This window comes from Lemur catta, chromosome 13 (genome assembly GCF_020740605.2).
Source record: "Lemur catta isolate mLemCat1 chromosome 13, mLemCat1.pri, whole genome shotgun sequence".
NCBI classification, from domain to species: domain Eukaryota; kingdom Metazoa; phylum Chordata; class Mammalia; order Primates; family Lemuridae; genus Lemur; species Lemur catta.
The window spans coordinates 75,444,690-75,461,158 of NC_059140.1; the positions used below are offsets into that span (position 1 = coordinate 75,444,690).

The following is a 16,469-nucleotide window of genomic DNA, read 5'->3' on the forward strand; positions in this document are numbered from 1 at the left end:
AAAACAGAATTTAAACCCAACTGTTTTAAGAGATTTAATAAGGTTTCACCTGAGGTACAAAACACAATTGTACTGTCAACCTTGGAATGTTTGAAACGTTCAGCAAACAACTGCTAGGTGCCAGCAATACAGTGAGACACAGGGCAGGATGGCTATGCTTGGAGTTACTACCCCTTACGGGTTCATGAAACATGGACTTTGGAATCATCTTGCCAAGGTACACACACACACACACACACACACACACACACACACACACATATGCCCATACTCATTTAAGTAATTGAGTTTATTTCTATTGCACTGAACTTACAGAACAGAATAATCTGGGGGGAGATTTGGCATCTTCAAAATAGTCATCCCACCCACAAACATGAAATAGTTTTTCATTTATTAGGACCTGTTATGTCTTCCTCTAAAGTTTTATAATTTTCTATGTAAATGTCTTAGACACCTTTAGATTTTTTTCCCCTCAGGCACCTTATATTTTCTATTGCTATTGTAAATGATTTGTTTTAAATTACACTTTCTAGTTTTGTTTTTCAGATGATTTGTGCCTTCAGAACAAGTATACTTACAAATACAAATCGATCATTCTACATACAAATCTGAGCATATCATTCCCAGATCTTACTGCCGATTTGCCTGTCCTGTGTTCAACAACAGGTGCAACCAATCCCGCAGCAACTCGTTTGCTTGCCTGTGCCGCTTGCAGACCACTCACCTCCTAGTTCCACGTGTGGCTGATTACCCCTTCTACACTGGAGTGGATCCTTCTTTTACTTCTAGAAAAATCAGTATTGTTTTCTTTGCTTTGTGGGTTCTAGATACAGCCAAGAGCCGTCTGGGAGAGCCGTGGGGATTCAGTTGACCTCCTGGAGCAGCCGCAACCCGGTAAAGAAACCACTCGGCCAGTCCCTCCGTTTTCCAGATCAGTTCACGTGTTTACTGCACATTCTACTTACCTGCCCCGAATCCGTACACTCACGTCACTAAAACAGTTTTCAAACAGACTTTTGTCCCCCTCTAAGTCTTTCATACTTATTTTAACTTTCCCAGGAATATAAAACACTAAAGGAAGAAAAACGGTGGTTTGTCTTGGGGCTGCAGTCCTTCACCCTAAAAGAAGACCTGCGCCCTACACCTCTCAAAAGGAAAAGGTCCCTCTAGAATATCAAGTCCCCTCTTCTCCAACTGACATAGTTTGCATGTTTGTCCCCTCCAAATCTCCTGCTGAAATTTGATCCCCAGTGTTGGCGGTGGGAAGGTCTTTGGGTCATTGGGGCAGATCCCCTTATGAATGGCTTGCTGCTCTCCCCGAGGTGATGAGTGAGTTCTCGGTCTATTAGTTCATACAGTGCAAGAGCTAGTTGTTTAAAAGAGCCTGCACCCCCTCCTCTCTAAATCCCTCTCTCACTGCCCCTGTTGCCATGTGGCACACCTGCTCTTCTTTTGCCTTCTGCCTTGATTGGAAGCTCCCCAAAGCCCTCACCAGAAGCAGATACTGGTGCCAGGCTTCTTGTACAGTCTGCAGAACTGTGAGCCAAATAACCCTCTTTTCTTTATAAATTACCCAGCCTCATGTCTTTCCTTTATAGCAACACAAAACGGGCTAATACAGCGACCCTCCCCACATAACACTGCCTTCATCCTGATTATCTCCGGCCATGGATTAGCTTCTTCTGGCTGCTGTAACAAATCACTGCAAACTTGAGAACTTAAAACCACACACGTTTACTATCCCACAGTTCTGGAGGTCAGATATCCTGTGGATCTTGCCGGGTGAAATCAAGGTGCGGACAGGGCTGAATTCCCTTTGGAGCGTCCAGGGGAGAACCCATTTCCTTACCTTTTCTGCCTTTTAGAGGTTGCTGCCTTTCCTTGGTTTATGGTCCCCTTCCTCCGTTGTCACAGCCAACGATGGCCGGCTGCGCCACTCTGACCCTGCTTCCTTCTGCACGTCTCCTTTGGCTCCGACTCCTTCTTCCACTGGTAAGGACTGTCACGTGACCTTGGGCCCACCTGACTCCCAGGATCACCTCCCATCTAAGATCTCTAACATCATCAAATCTGCTGAATCCCTTTGCCGTGTGAGGTAACGTATGGCCAGGTTACGAAAATGAGGACATGGACATCTTGGAGGGATGGGTTATTCCAATTACCACACTGTATAGAGCAGTGCTTTTAAAACCAAAAGCTATTGACTCATAGAACCAACCTTGTGATTCAAAATCAGCATTTTAAAAAATGAAATCAGAGCACTTTGCTTCTGATGAGGTTAAGTGTTATTTCATTGAACAAGGGTTTATATTTTTTTCATAGACTTTAGGTTTCCTTGATATATATATTAAATATATATGTGTGTGTTACTAGTTGCCAATATGAATATAAACTGTATTTCCTACTGTGAGTTGTGATATGAAAAAAAAAAAAGGAAAGCAACTATGGAACTATCATAACAGCCTCCTAATTGGTCTTTCTGCCTCCAGGCTCTCCAATCCATCCTCCACACTGCTGCCAAAAAGTTCTTTCTAAAAATAAATCGGACTTGTCATTCTGCTTAAAAATCTCCACTGGCCCTCCATGGCTGAGCTGGATGTCTCTGCCCCACCAGCCCACTGTCCACGTCCCACCCTGGGGCCGACCGTCGTGACCCCCTTCAACCAGCCTCCTCGGCCTGGACTGCTACTCAGGTGTGGGCAACGAGAGGCCCTGGCCAAGGTCAGAGGGCTGGAAGGGAGAGTCGTTTAGGCTGTTTTTCCTCCAACTTCTTCCCTGCCAGGAAAGACCAGCTTTGTGGGCATTTGCCCTGCACAGTTGGGCCCCCGTGCTCAGAAAGGCTGTGTGCTTGGTTTAATGCTCTGCTGCCACCATCTTGAAAAGTCTTGCTAATTTTTGAACAAGGGGCTCTCATTTTCATTTTGCACTGGGCTCTGCAAATTATGTCACCAGTTCTGCTTTCAGGGCACATGTAGCAGTGACAGTGTTCCTCTACCAAAGGCTCAGCTCTTGTCTGAGACCCACTTCCTACAACAAAACTGTTGGGAAACAGCTTATCCACTCCCGTTGGCAGTCCTGGTGGTGATGGTAGCTTCCTGCTGTTGCTGGCCCTGGGACGCTCCACCATCCCTTGTTAATTTTTGTTAATCCTGCCTACTTTTTAAATAGTTCCTTCATTAAACTCACTTCACCCCTTTCAAGAGTGCCATCTGTTCCCTCTCAGGACCCTGACTCATAAAAAATAGTCTACAGAGTAATATCTAAGTCTTAGCCTTACGCTTCCCTCTGCTTACCTTCCCAGCAGATTTACCACGTTTCCTCACCCGTGCTATGATCCAGCTAGGGATGGGGGAATAATAATTTGGAAGGATCCTGTATTCCTGAAGATTTTATGGAACCAGCTCTGGACAAAATGTCTAAAGGACTAGAGCCTCTTACATAAGGACGAGATAAATCACCTTTTAAAGCCACTGATATTTGGGTTTTCTATTTTTTACCAATGAACCTGATCCTAACAAACACCATACCTATCATTCATTAAATGAATCTTTATTAAGAAATTCCTGTGTGTTGGACACTGGTATAGGCTCTGGCATGTGATTCTGAACAAGCAAATAGCAGTGAGCTGGGTGCAGGAGGAGGCAATGGCGATTGGAGGTGGTCAGGGATAGAGAGGAAAAGGCCACCAAGTGTGCCTGGAAGAACCAGGCAGAAGACTGGGAAGAGCACGGACAAGGCTTCAAGGGAAAATGCAGACGATGACATAGAACCCAGAGTCCCAGAGAATACAAAAAGTTATAGCCTACAAAAGATAAAATCCAACCACATACTGCTCAAAATGTACATTACTAGACCAAGTGACTGGGAAAGGTTAAAAGGCAAACAAATTGTGCAATACAAACAAAAACAGAGCAGGAGCGGAGTGCCTAATATCAGACGAAGACTTCCGAGAGAAAGCATTCAAAGCACAAAGCCCTCCCGCAAAGGCCGTTCCAGTCCCAGGTGATTTCTCTGATGAATTCTATCAAACATTTAAAGAAGAAATAACACTGATTCTACGCGACTCTTTCATAAAAGCTAGAGGAGGAAGGAACCACTCACAGATTCATACCATGAGGCCAGTAGTGTGATACCAAACATGGTGAGGATGTTACATGAAAACTACAGATCAGTGTTCCTCACGAGCACCAATACAAAAATCCTTAAAAAGGTATTAGCAAATTAAATCCAGCCGTTGGAAATGTTTTACACGGCCAAAAGGCAGAGAGTGCTGAGAGACCAAAGGGAACATGTGGAGTAGACACCAAAGCTGGCTTGAAGGGGCTCCCACTGGCTGAACTTGGGGCAATTAGAGCATCAAAAAGAACAATGACAGCACTGGATTATAATTTATTGAATAAAAAGGAACTCATGAGTTTATACTGGTACTAAAATAAAAGTGGGGGGAGGCAATGCTCTGTACAAAACCGGTCTTAGCTGATCACTGTAGCGGGGATAATAGAAAAATCAGCAATTTGAAATTCCCGATGTGATACTTGACTCTAACAAGGATCATGAATGGCTGCTGAAATAATTGAATAAAATGTTATTGGATACAGAATATACACATGGTCTTGAAGTATCATCCTACATATTGCTTATAAATTGCAAAGATGAAAAAGACCTTTTCAAAAGGAGAGATTCGGCAGATGACAACATAAAACAAGTGACAAAACTTCATGTGTTCACTATTGGCACAAAAATACTGCACCATGAACCATCCCAAAACTTAATGACTTATAAATGACAATAATTTATTTTTGTAACTGACTTATCTGTGCATTGGCTGGAGTTTGGCTGATGTAGGCTAGGCCGGGGTAGGTGGCTCTGCTGATGTTGGCTGGGCTCACTCAGTGACCTGCAGGTCAGTTGAAGAGCTCTGCTCCAGGTTTGGGCTGAGGATGCTTAGGTAGGGCAATTCTGGTCACATGTCTCATTTAGTCTTCCTGGAACCAGTGGGATAGCCCAGACACATTTTCCTTGCTCCAGCAGAAGTACCAGAGGGCAGCCCAATTGCACAAGCACTTTCCAAGACTCTCCTTGCACTGTATCTGTTAACATCCCAACTGAAGCAAGTCCTATAACTGAACTCAGGAGCAGTAGACTGTGCCCTGCCTCCCAGTGGGAAACTGTTGGCAAATGATGTGGTTTGACTTTGGTTTAACAGTGGAGGGAGAGAGGAGAGATTGGATTCAGAGGGGCTAAGAGCTCTTTGGGCTCTGACATTCCAGGATTTAACTATGTATTCCCTTCCCCAAACGTAGGGCAAACAAGAAATGAAAGGGCCAAGGAGTGTGGGTATTTTGACTGCTTCAGTCCTCTGGAGTTGTCAGAATGGTCCAGACGATAGCAACTCAGAGGTGCTCCTAACTGGAGCCTTAATCTCTGCCTAAGTTATCAAAGAAAAATATTCATTACATTATTATAAATAAGTAACTCTTCCCAGCCTTCTCCATTCAACTTGTCATTTACAATTCAGAGTAATCATAGTAACATTTTAAATCAAGTGGAGGAATATGAATATACACACACACACATATATAATAAATGCACGTATTTTTGGAAGGCTGCTTCAGATTCATGGGAAAAAAACATATAGCCAAGTAACATGAGAAATTAGAAAAGTGGTAAAATTCATAGGCTAGGCCAGGAAATTTAATTCATTCTAATATGAATAAGAGAACAATGCAGTGGTTGAAGATTTCTAGCTTGGTCTTGAGTGATTCATAGCCTGACTCATTTCAGTGCGTTGCCAGTTACATAAAGGATGGATTCCGAGGCAGCAAGGTGCCGCCACGTAACATCAGACTGAATAAAATCCACATCACAGATTCTATTATGAGGCTGCCAGCTTCTGTGCAGCTTTGTAAGCAACCATGAAGGAGACATCTGGGGACAGGGAAGGGAGAGGCAGCCTAGGATGCAGCCTCACGTGTCTGAAGCAGAACATTATAGCCTCTAAAAATAGGTGCTAAGTAACCACTCTGCCAGGAAATAATATACTACAAAGTTAAGCTTTCCACTTGGGAAATTTGAAAGGACTTTTCTTTTACTCTGCTGTGATCTATGTTAAGAGAGAAAAAAAGATGCAAACTTTCAGAATCTAGAAATGCAAGGACTCAGAATTTGGACACAAGAGAATTCTACACCTTCTCTATCTAGGCCATTTTTTAAAAATGAAATTAAACTATCAAGAGTATCAAATCCTTTAGCTAAGAGCCAAGTCTCTTCTTATATTCTTGGACCAAGGTTTTGGTCTGGTTTCCCATAATGCTGGTGCCTTGAACAAAATACCTCCACCGTATCCTCACTCTTGCCTGCAGTGCTTTTTTCAAATACATATTATAAAGTATGCTTTGAGTAATTCTTACATGAACTACTGCAGATGTTGATGGGAAAGGGAAGGAGCACAGGAAATGGAACAGGGTGAAGGGAAATGATACCGACCGAGTTGTGTCCGCCTGCAATGCATAGGTTGAAACTCTAACCCCCATGGGACTGTATTTGGAGATAGGGCCTTTAAGAAGGTAACTAAAGTTAAATGAGATTGTAGGATGGGGCCCTAATCCAATAACACTGGTGCCCTTATAAGAAGAGGAGACACCAGGGCGTGTGCACAGAGGAAAGGCCTCGTGAGGGTACAGGGAGAAGGCAGCCGTCTACAAGCCAAGGGCAGAGGCATCAGGAGAAACCAACCCTGCCAACACCTTGATCTTGGACATCCAGCCTCCAGACTGTGAAAAAATAAATTTCAGTTGTTTAAGGCCCCTGCTCTGCAGTACTTTGTTATGGCAGCCTGAGCAGACTGACACAGGAGCTGTGTTTATTAGTCATCTGCGAGGTGGCAAGCCCTGAGATCAACTCTTAATGCACGCCATTAACTCAACCATCACCCTGTCCTTGCAGGCTAGGGAAAAAGAGAGAAAACTACAGTTTGGAGAGAAGCAACCTGCTCAAGGTCATACAATGCGAGACTCTAAATCTGAATTCGTGTCTATTTGATTTCAAATTTTACACTGTTTTCACTGTTTTAGAGGTTCTCAAACATGGTGTGCTACAGAATTGTCTAGGGGGCTTGTTAAAGTTTTAAAGGGCTCTCTCCCACTCAGTACCTGCTGAGTGACCTTGAGTGTGGGACCCACACCCTTTACTTTTCACAGGCTCCCAGGGGTGTGGATTCACACCACTGCCCTGCTCTATGAGGCTGTGTGAGCAAAGTTTTCCTGTTTGGTAGTTTTTCAGGGTTCCAGGGGTAGATAAGCAGCTGCCCAAGACTAGTAAAGCTAATTTGCCATCTTCACCTCCCAGCTTTACTGGGATTCCAGGATATATTATTTTCATGAGCTTGTATGGGGAAAGTTTTCAGCAACATCATTTAAAATATGAAAATCAGCTCTGATTTGGTGCAGGGTCTTGGGTAATCACACAACCATATGGTCCTTAGTTTCCAAGAGTTCATTTTACACTACCTTTTGCGGTACTCATATTTGAATGTAAATATTATTAGCAGAGAAATCTCTGCACTCTCTGACCCATTTGTTGTCAGCCACTTCCAATACAAAAAAGATCATCAACATAAAATGTGTGATTTTTTGGAAAATGAATAACTACTCCTTAATTCTTAATGTTTTGTGAATTTGCACTTGTGCTTACTGTATTCTTATAAAGTATGTGCATGCATAATTATTTCTGGCCATTGGATGATCAGTTTGTAAAGGGAAATCAGACAAATACAAGATGTTAATATCTCCTGACTATGTTTTTTCAAACTGTATAGTCTCGTGGAAAAAGAGACTCACTTGTATGAGGCAGTCCATTATTTTCTTACCATCAAGGAATATCCTTTCTCCGCGTAGCCCATAGCCCTGAGGGTATGGATTTGCCAGACTGCTTCATAATCAGACAGGAGCATAATTTGCAGCTCTGTGATGTTATGAGGCCCGATTCTTGACTTCTTTTCCACTATTTTACGAATGCAATAGATTCAGAAACTCAGTTTGGCTTCAAGGATTGTTAGCTAGTTTCCTAACTGTCTCTCTAGGGAGAAAGAAAGAGTAAGAGGAACTGAGAAGATGACAGAAATCAATAGCGTTGCATGAATTAGCTGCCTCCCTCCACCGAACCTCACGGGCGAGCTGGAGCCTGCGCTAGGCACATGGCAGCCAGCGGCACGCAGATCCCAATCGGCCACAGGACCGCGGGCAGGGGACCCGCGCCAACTGCAGGCAGGGATGGAGGCAGCCGGAGGGAAAGGCAGACTCCTGCTTTGTTCTAGTTCATTGTTATCAGAGGAAAACAAACACAGGAAGAGCACTATACCCAAAAGAAGCCTCGACAGAGAAGAGTCTGCAGCACCTGGAAGAAAGGCCGGCTCTGCAGAAGGGGCAAATTCATGCTAAGGACTCTGAGCTGTACACTTTGAAAGGGTGAATTTTATGGCATGTGAATTATTATCCCCAACTTAAAAAACTGTATGAGAAAAAAATCTACACTAAGGGATCCCATTTTAGATACACAAAGAAGGAAGAGAAAGATGGAGAGGAAGAGTAAGGAGATGCATGTGCATGGGCACATACGCGCACGCACACACACGCACACACACACACACACACATGAGGAATCTGGAAGCCCCGGGAGATGAGGATGATCACAGTCCGAGGAAGGGCAGCCTGACTCCAAGTGTGCTGTGTCTGCATACAGCAGGTGTCCACAGATGTACTGTCGTGGCTCATGAGGCCACTTTATGTTGGGACGTTTGCACTCCCAAGGAGTCTAAGGAGGAAGTGCTTTTGTCCCCAAAGCAGCCATAACATGGCAGGCTGCCCGAGATTGGATACTTACATCTTCCACTGCTACCGACGGCATTAAAGGGGCCCTCTCTTTAGGTCGGGACCATAGGATCACAGCCCTGCTCTTCATGTGCGATTCCTGCTTCTGCTCGGTGAGTCAACCAACTCGTGAGGCTCCAATATGGCCCACAGAGAAATCTACTTCAGCTGATTTATAAACGAGCCGCCTGTGCAGCCTCTTTGGTTCCAGCTTAAATCATAAAACCAGCTCCAGTGCTCAGCCTTGTCCTGCTTATGGCTGAGTCATGCAGGCTCCATGTCTCAGAGCCCAGCCCTTGAGCCAAGCCACAGGCTACTTCTCTGGGCATCACTAACCGAAAAGCTCTCAAGGCCCCCAGCAGGTGACTGTTGCCCCTCTGTTCCCACACTGAACGTCTTGCACAAGTCTCTGGGCACGCCACGGTTCCCATCAAACATTTTTCCATAAAGATCATAGCTGTTCCTCTCTAATCACTGAAGTTTTCCTTCCAAACCTTCCCACCCCTTCTAGCCCTGGACATCTGTGCTTGCTTCTTGCCGGCCTTATGTGATCAACGCCCAGGAAAGATGCACTGGTAACAACTAGCATTACGTTGAGAAGTGCAGTGTGGAAATATATGCACACATGGATGTAGGAAATGGTTGGAAGGAGACACACCAAACCAGAGAGAGTGGGTGTCACTGGGGAGGGCCGTGAAGCTGGAACAGGGACCCCACAGGGAGCAGGGCTTTGCTCTTACAACTATTTTTTTTATACATCTCTCTCTCTTTTTGGCTCAGTACAGGGGGCTTTATTGATGGTACATGACAAAGTGGGGCTCCCCAGGTCCCTCCCATTCTTCAGGGGCCCTGGCATGGAAGCTGAGCTGGGAGTGTCGCGCCGCACTCGCCTGCAAGGACGACGCAACAAACTGGAGTTCTTCCAACAGCAGTTTAATGAGGCATCTAGTCTAGTTACATGGCGAGAGACCCCGAACAGGAAGGACAGTGGGCTTATATACCATTGCAGGTAGTCGTGGCGGGAAGTGATTGGTAGAGGGCCCTGACAAGGCTCCCAGCAATGATTCTATTGGCTATGTGCTCACCCGTAATCAGAGACCGCTCCCAACATGGGAGGGCAATCCTCAGTGTGGTGGGGGACGGGTTGGGCAGGGATGCCCTCACAGCTGGGGGCCTCTGTCCTCCTCTCATGCTCTCGCTGGGGCTGGTGGTCTGGGGCTCTTACTCCTTGGAGGCCCTGTGGACTATAAGGTCCACCACCCTGTTGCTGTCATCAAACGTATTGTCATGGCAGGAAACGAGCTTGACAAAGTGGTTGTTGAGGGCAATGCCAGCCCCAGTGTTGAAGGTGGAAGAGTGAGTGTCACTGTTAATGTCAGAGGAGACAACCTTGTGCTCAGTGTAGCCCCAATGCCCTTGAGGGGTCTCTGATGCCGGCATCACCACCTTCTTGATGTCATCATATTTGGAAGGTCTCTCCAGATGGCAGGTCAGGTCCAGGACCCACATGTTGATGGTGGGGACACGGAAGCCCACGCCACTGAGCTTCCCATTCAGCCCAGGGTGACCTTGCCCACAGCCCTGGCAGTGCTGCAGATGCAGGGAAGATGGTCAGGAGAGCCCCACGGCCAGCACGCCACAGCTTCCCAGAGGGGCAGTCCCCAGTCTTCTGGGTGTGGTGATGGCATGGACCGTGGTCATGAGCCCCTCCATGATGCCAAAGTTGTCATGGGTGACCTTGGTCAAGGGGGCTAAGCCGCAGGTGGTGCAGGAGGCATTGCTGACGATTGTGAGGCTGTTTTCATACTTTGCACGGTTCACGCCCACCACAAACTTGGGCGCATGAACCATGGCAGCACCTGTGTACATGAGCCCCAGTTTTCTCCAAAGTAGTGAAGACAACAGTGCACCCCATAACATAATCAGCACTGGCATCACCCCTTTTGATTTTGATGGGATCTCACTCCTGGAAGACAAAGATGGGGTTTCCATCAATGACAAACTTCCTGTTCGCAGCCCGACTGTGCCCCGGGACTTTCGATGGGTGAGATCATAAGGGAACATGCAACGGTGTAGTTGAGGTCAATGAATGGGTCACTGATGGCAACAATCCCCACTTTGCATTCCTGGTGACCAAACACCCAATATGGCCAAGTCCATTTACCTGCCTGCACTTTGACCATGGCACCTCAGGGACATGGCAGGTGCTGCACGAGAAAGATGCAGCTGTCTCTCCAACAGGGGGAGTGGAGAGCCACTATAAATCTTTATAATTTTTAGAATACTAAGCAATGCTTCATGAGTAGAGAAAATTTTAATTGCATGAAATAATTCTTGCCTGGAGGAAAAACAAGTTACACAGACATAAATAATTTAAGAGGATTGAATTAGTCCCCAAAGCCCTCATACTTGAGTCTACTTTTATTAAAAACAATATGCTATGGAATATTTAACATATGTAAAAAAGGGATAAAGAATAATACAATGATGCTCATGTTCTCATCACTCAGCTAAAGAAATAAAACATCACACATACAGTGAAGTGCCCTGCACACCCCTCCTCTGTGGAATTTGTTCAGTAATCCCAGGAGAAGCGAGAACTATTGCTCCTCGTCATCCCAGGACCAACCCAGTAACCCATGTAGGGGTTGTCCGGTGTTCTCCAGGTGGAAATTCCAGAAAATGCCATTCAGGAAGCACAGAGAAGGGATGTGAGGAAAGCCTCGGCCAATTATTTAGCATTTTGTGTTATCTGCAGTAATGCTTTCTTCCTTTGGCAAGAAGGTGTTAGTTGAGAGCATGTCTAAAATGAAATCAGCCAGGCGCTTTGGGCGGCAGACCCTCGGTAGCCGTGCGGTGATTGGCCCCACTTCCTGTGAGCCCTTCCCTGTGACTGCCGTGTCCCCTGTGCCTGGAGCCATAGTTGGCTGTTATCCACTTGGTTACTGGATGTGCGTCAGGGCAGGCCATCTAATCAGCGTCCCACCGGGAGGCGGCTCTGTGACCCTGCAGCTGGATGACACTGTTGCTTTCTGAAAAGTGTAATTCAAAGGAAGCAGAGATTGCTGGTGAATGAAATCTTTTGTTTTCTTTTTTATTTGCACTTGAAATTATGTTTTCCCCCGGTACATTTTTATGCTCTGCAAGCTCCAATGTGATGGATATGTCTTTGGAAATTAATGATGTAATTAGAGAATCTGCTCCTTCTAGATCTCTTGCTGGTGGTTACAAGGTGTGTTTCATCTTCTTTTTCTCAGCAGAGTTGATGAAGCCCAAGTTGATTTGATATAAGCAGAGAACGCTCACAGAGATTGGATATAAATAAGAAATGAACTAGACTTTTTCCCAATGACAACGATCTGTCATTGTATAAGACCCCTTTTTGTGTGCTAATTATTGTTCCACGTTTTTGTTGTTGTGGCTGTTTGCTTTCCAGAAAGAAATGCACTGTAAATAATGCTAAGTATGTTTTCATATACCTGTATGTTAGTGCCAGGTGTGAAGGCTTGCAATTTCCCTCATTTTAGATCTGTACCTAGAATGACACAGAAATTGTCTAAAAACAGCCGCAGTGCTTTGCCAATGGGTAGCATCAGCTTTCCGTGTCAATTTGAAAAGGTTCAGGTGTGAAGGAGTGGCATACTCATGACAGAATGATGCCTCTTACCTCCGTGTTATTTTATTTTAGCTTTGTTTTTGAGACAGGGCCTCATTCTGTCACCCAGGCTAGAGTGCAGTGGTGTCATCATAGCTCACTGCAGCCTCCAACTCCTGGGTTTAAGTGATCCTTCTGCCTCAGCCTCCCAAGTAGATGGGACTATAGATGTGTACCACCACACCTGGCTAATTTTTTTCTTTCTTTCTTTTTCTTTTTTTTGGAGATAAGGTCTTGATATGCTACCTGGCTGGTCTTGAACTCCCGGCCTCAAGCGATCCTCCTGCCTCAGCCTCCCAAGTGCTGAGATTACAGGTGTGAGCCGCTGCACCCAGCTCCTCCCCTCATTAAAGAGACGGCTGCTCACTGGCTCTGCCCCACCCATCCACTGAGGCACCAAGACGTTGAAGGGAAATGGTTCATCATTCAAAATATCAGAAGTGGATCCATCTTATTCAGGTCTTTCCCCTTAACATCATCCACAGGGTTCCTCTAACTTGGAAAACTAAAAGATAATAAAAGTATCAACTGAGAACAATTGAAATATCATGTTTTTTATCTATCTAAAATCATAATAAATGATATATAGAAGCATATCTATCATATTATGTAATGGACTAAAAGTCAAATTAGATATAACCAAATAAAACATAAATTTCAAATTACACTTATGTTTTCAAAATGGCTCTCCCTCCAACCCCTGCTCCCTGCCCCTCAACTTCCCACCCCCACCCCCTCCTCACCACCCCCCACTCTGACTCCTGGTGAGGGGTCCAGGTGTGAGGTGTCTCTGCCCCGGTTCTCTTTTTTCACCACCTTGAGTGTCTCTGAGCCACTTCTCAGCCACATTTCATGCTGATGTGGTCATGACATTTGCCCTAACAAATCAGATAATATGTATGGGCCGTAATTATTTTGTCCTCATTTTATAGGCAGAAAAAATGAGCCAGAGGTGCTATGACTTGCCCAAGATCCTGTTAGTGGTGAAGTCAGAGCTAGAATTCTGAATTCCTCACCTCTCCAGAACACCCTCATCTTCTAAGGAAGACTGAAAGATGCTAATTAAGAAAAGGCTAATTAAGCAGTGCGCGTATGGTTACATATAGGCATGTAGAGTATCGAGAGAGAACACTCACTTCATAAGCCTCATCTTTGACATCGTGCATCTTAGAGACAGTAAAACCATATTCTTCAGATGTCTTTACCGAGATTCAAGAGCTGACACTTGTTCACAACAAATGCCTGTTTCGCAGAATCCCAGAAAACCCGTAGTCCTGTGGGTTTGTACTGTGTTTGGATTTGTCATCAATTTCTCAGCGATTGTGTCAGCATTTCCAGCCAGCTGGAGAAAAGCCAGAAATGAGAAAATCAGCCTGGAGAATCCGATGCCCTCGATTTCATCGCTGCTTTCATGGCATTAGCACCGGGCTCTGTTTTGGCCGGTGATGATTAATTCTTGTAATGATCCAGTTTTCTTTTGCCACAGCTTGTCCAAAATACTTTCTTCCATAATCTTCTGTCAAAACTTTTGTGGTTAAAAAAATATTAAGACAACAAATGAACATAAAGAGAAATGTTTAGCCATTTCCATGGAATGAAGTTAAACTCAGGGCCCAGTTTCACCTTCCCCTTGAATTGGGCTAACGCCAGCGAGGCAGAACTCTGCAAGCAAAGCAGGGAAGTAGCATTCCATGGCAGTGAAGCTGGCTGTCCTTGTTCACTGGACAGAGGGCACTCTGAGAGCAGCTGTATTTGCTGTTGCTGCAGAGATAATGGGTCTAGTGACCCCACCTCTTCACACTTTGATAAATTCTAAGCTGCATTTTAGTAGAAAGTTCGTAAGAGGGAGACATTACTCCTCTGCCTTAACGTGAGAAGGTGTCTGATGGAAGAGAGTGGGTGGATCCACTTCTTGTTTATTCCTACTGCATCTAAAGCTAGTCCACCTGATAACATAGACTCCAGAGAGTGTTCAGGGCTACAGCTTCATCCCCCATAGGCTTTCAGGGCTCCGGATGATTTCTGAGAGGCCAAGTTGCGGACTGTGTGGTCCCTTCCCTGAAATGCACTGTGGCTGCATATGCTATGGTGTTAGCAGTTTTTCCTGGCAAGGGGGTGATGCACACACACCTTCATAAGACTGAGAGCTCGTGGAGGGGAAGAGGCCTTGAGCTTACAGATTCCTGTTCTCACTCCAAGTCCACAGTTCTCATCCACGTGAAGGGGTCCAGGTCAGCATCTTGCATGAGACAGACCAGAGCATCCTGTGGTACCAAAAAGTAAATCCAGACGTTTTCAACCACAAGCGTAACTTCTCACTTGCACTTCCCATGCGTCAAGGGTGGGCTGCAGCTCTGTCGCGCGCATTCTGCCTTTGGGACCCAGACCACGATCACAGCCTCTGCTTGGGACGTTGCTGGCTATCTCAGCAGACGGGAAGGAGGACATGAAAATCATGCAGGGACCCTTAAAACGTCTGCCTGGACTGGGCACAGGGCACTCCTGCTCATGGTTCATTGGCCAAAGCAACTCAAACGGCCACTACAGGTATCCGTTAGGTGGGGAAGTGTAAGCCTCCCCCAGGCATGGTTAGTGGGTATTCGAGAATGAAACAGTCAGTTATGCTGATTAAATGCTAGACACTTCCAGTTCACAGGCCATTTGGTAGGTATTAATGTTGAACTACAGCTAACAGCACTGTGACTTGTGCCTGAATGAAGCTTCTCTAACCCACGTGTTTTCTCCAAAAGGCACATCACAGCCGTCTTGTGCTTAGGAACACCAGACAGCACTTCAGCGTGGGGGTCATTTTAAACAGCAAAATCATAAGAGAAAGCACAAAAATGAAAAAATGTGGCACTAAATACCTCAAAAAGGATGCATGTTTACAGTATGGGAGCTGAAACAAGAAGGCAGAGCCCAGCTGAGACTAAGGAGGCCTTGCTCCACGTCAGCCAGCTATGCGTGCATTGGTGACTCACATTTTGCATCATTTTGTGCATGAACATCCATGAATTATCAAGAAAGTGGGGCAAGTATTGGCTTTAGGGTTACAAATAAATTTTAACAAGTAGGTGACTTCACAAATGTGGAAGCATGAATAATGAGGATTGATTGTAGTCTCTTCATAAACAAACTCTTCCCAGATTATGCTATTTCAAAATGCCATCAGTTTCTAATTGGGAGTCTGATTTAATAGGTGCATATGCCAGAAATCTACTGCCAACATCGTATTGAATGATGAAAAATTAGAAGCATTACTATTAAAGGAACAAGGAGGCTGCTGAATCCTTCATTATGCTAGACATCATTAGCCAATGTGATAAGAAAAAAAACCAAGATATGAATATAGGGAAGAAAATCAAAAATACCTTTGATTTAGAATGACATGATTATCCACCCATTAAAATCCAAGAGAATAAATTAAAACCTGTTTAACCAGAGTTCATCAAGAGAGTTCGTTAGTGTGGATGGGTATAAAAACAACATGTGAACAGTAATATCTTCCCAATATGCTAACCAAAACCAATTAGAAAAAGTAGTTGGAAAAATGATTCCATTCATACCACCAATAAAACTTCTAAAATTCCTAGGAATAGGCCCAATGAGCAAAATGTAACATTCATACGGAAAAAAAACTGATTAAAGACAAAAATATCTGAATAAATGGAGAGTTAGACCATGTTCCTACTTTGGATGACCTAGTATTTTTAAAATATCAGTTGTCCCCAAATTAATTTATAAATTCTTTGTAATATGGCAAAGCCTCCTCCCCAACCCAACTCTTACAACACATGTCAAAGGTTTTAAAAAATTCATTTGGTTGAGAATATGTACCCAACCAGCAAAATCTATTTTGAAATAGGAGACTTAGCAGGCTATCAAAATACATTATAAATTATAGCAATTTACAGAGTGTGACCTAAAGGGAAGCAATAAACAGAGAA

The 16,469-nt window shown here is 44.7% G+C and overlaps 1 pseudogene; it reads right to left on the reverse strand.

Moving 5' to 3' along the window:
- Positions 1-9,909: 9,909 nt before the first annotated feature.
- LOC123649093 lies at positions 9,910-11,050 on the reverse strand (annotated as a pseudogene).
- Between the last annotated feature and the right edge of the window lie 5,419 nt (positions 11,051-16,469).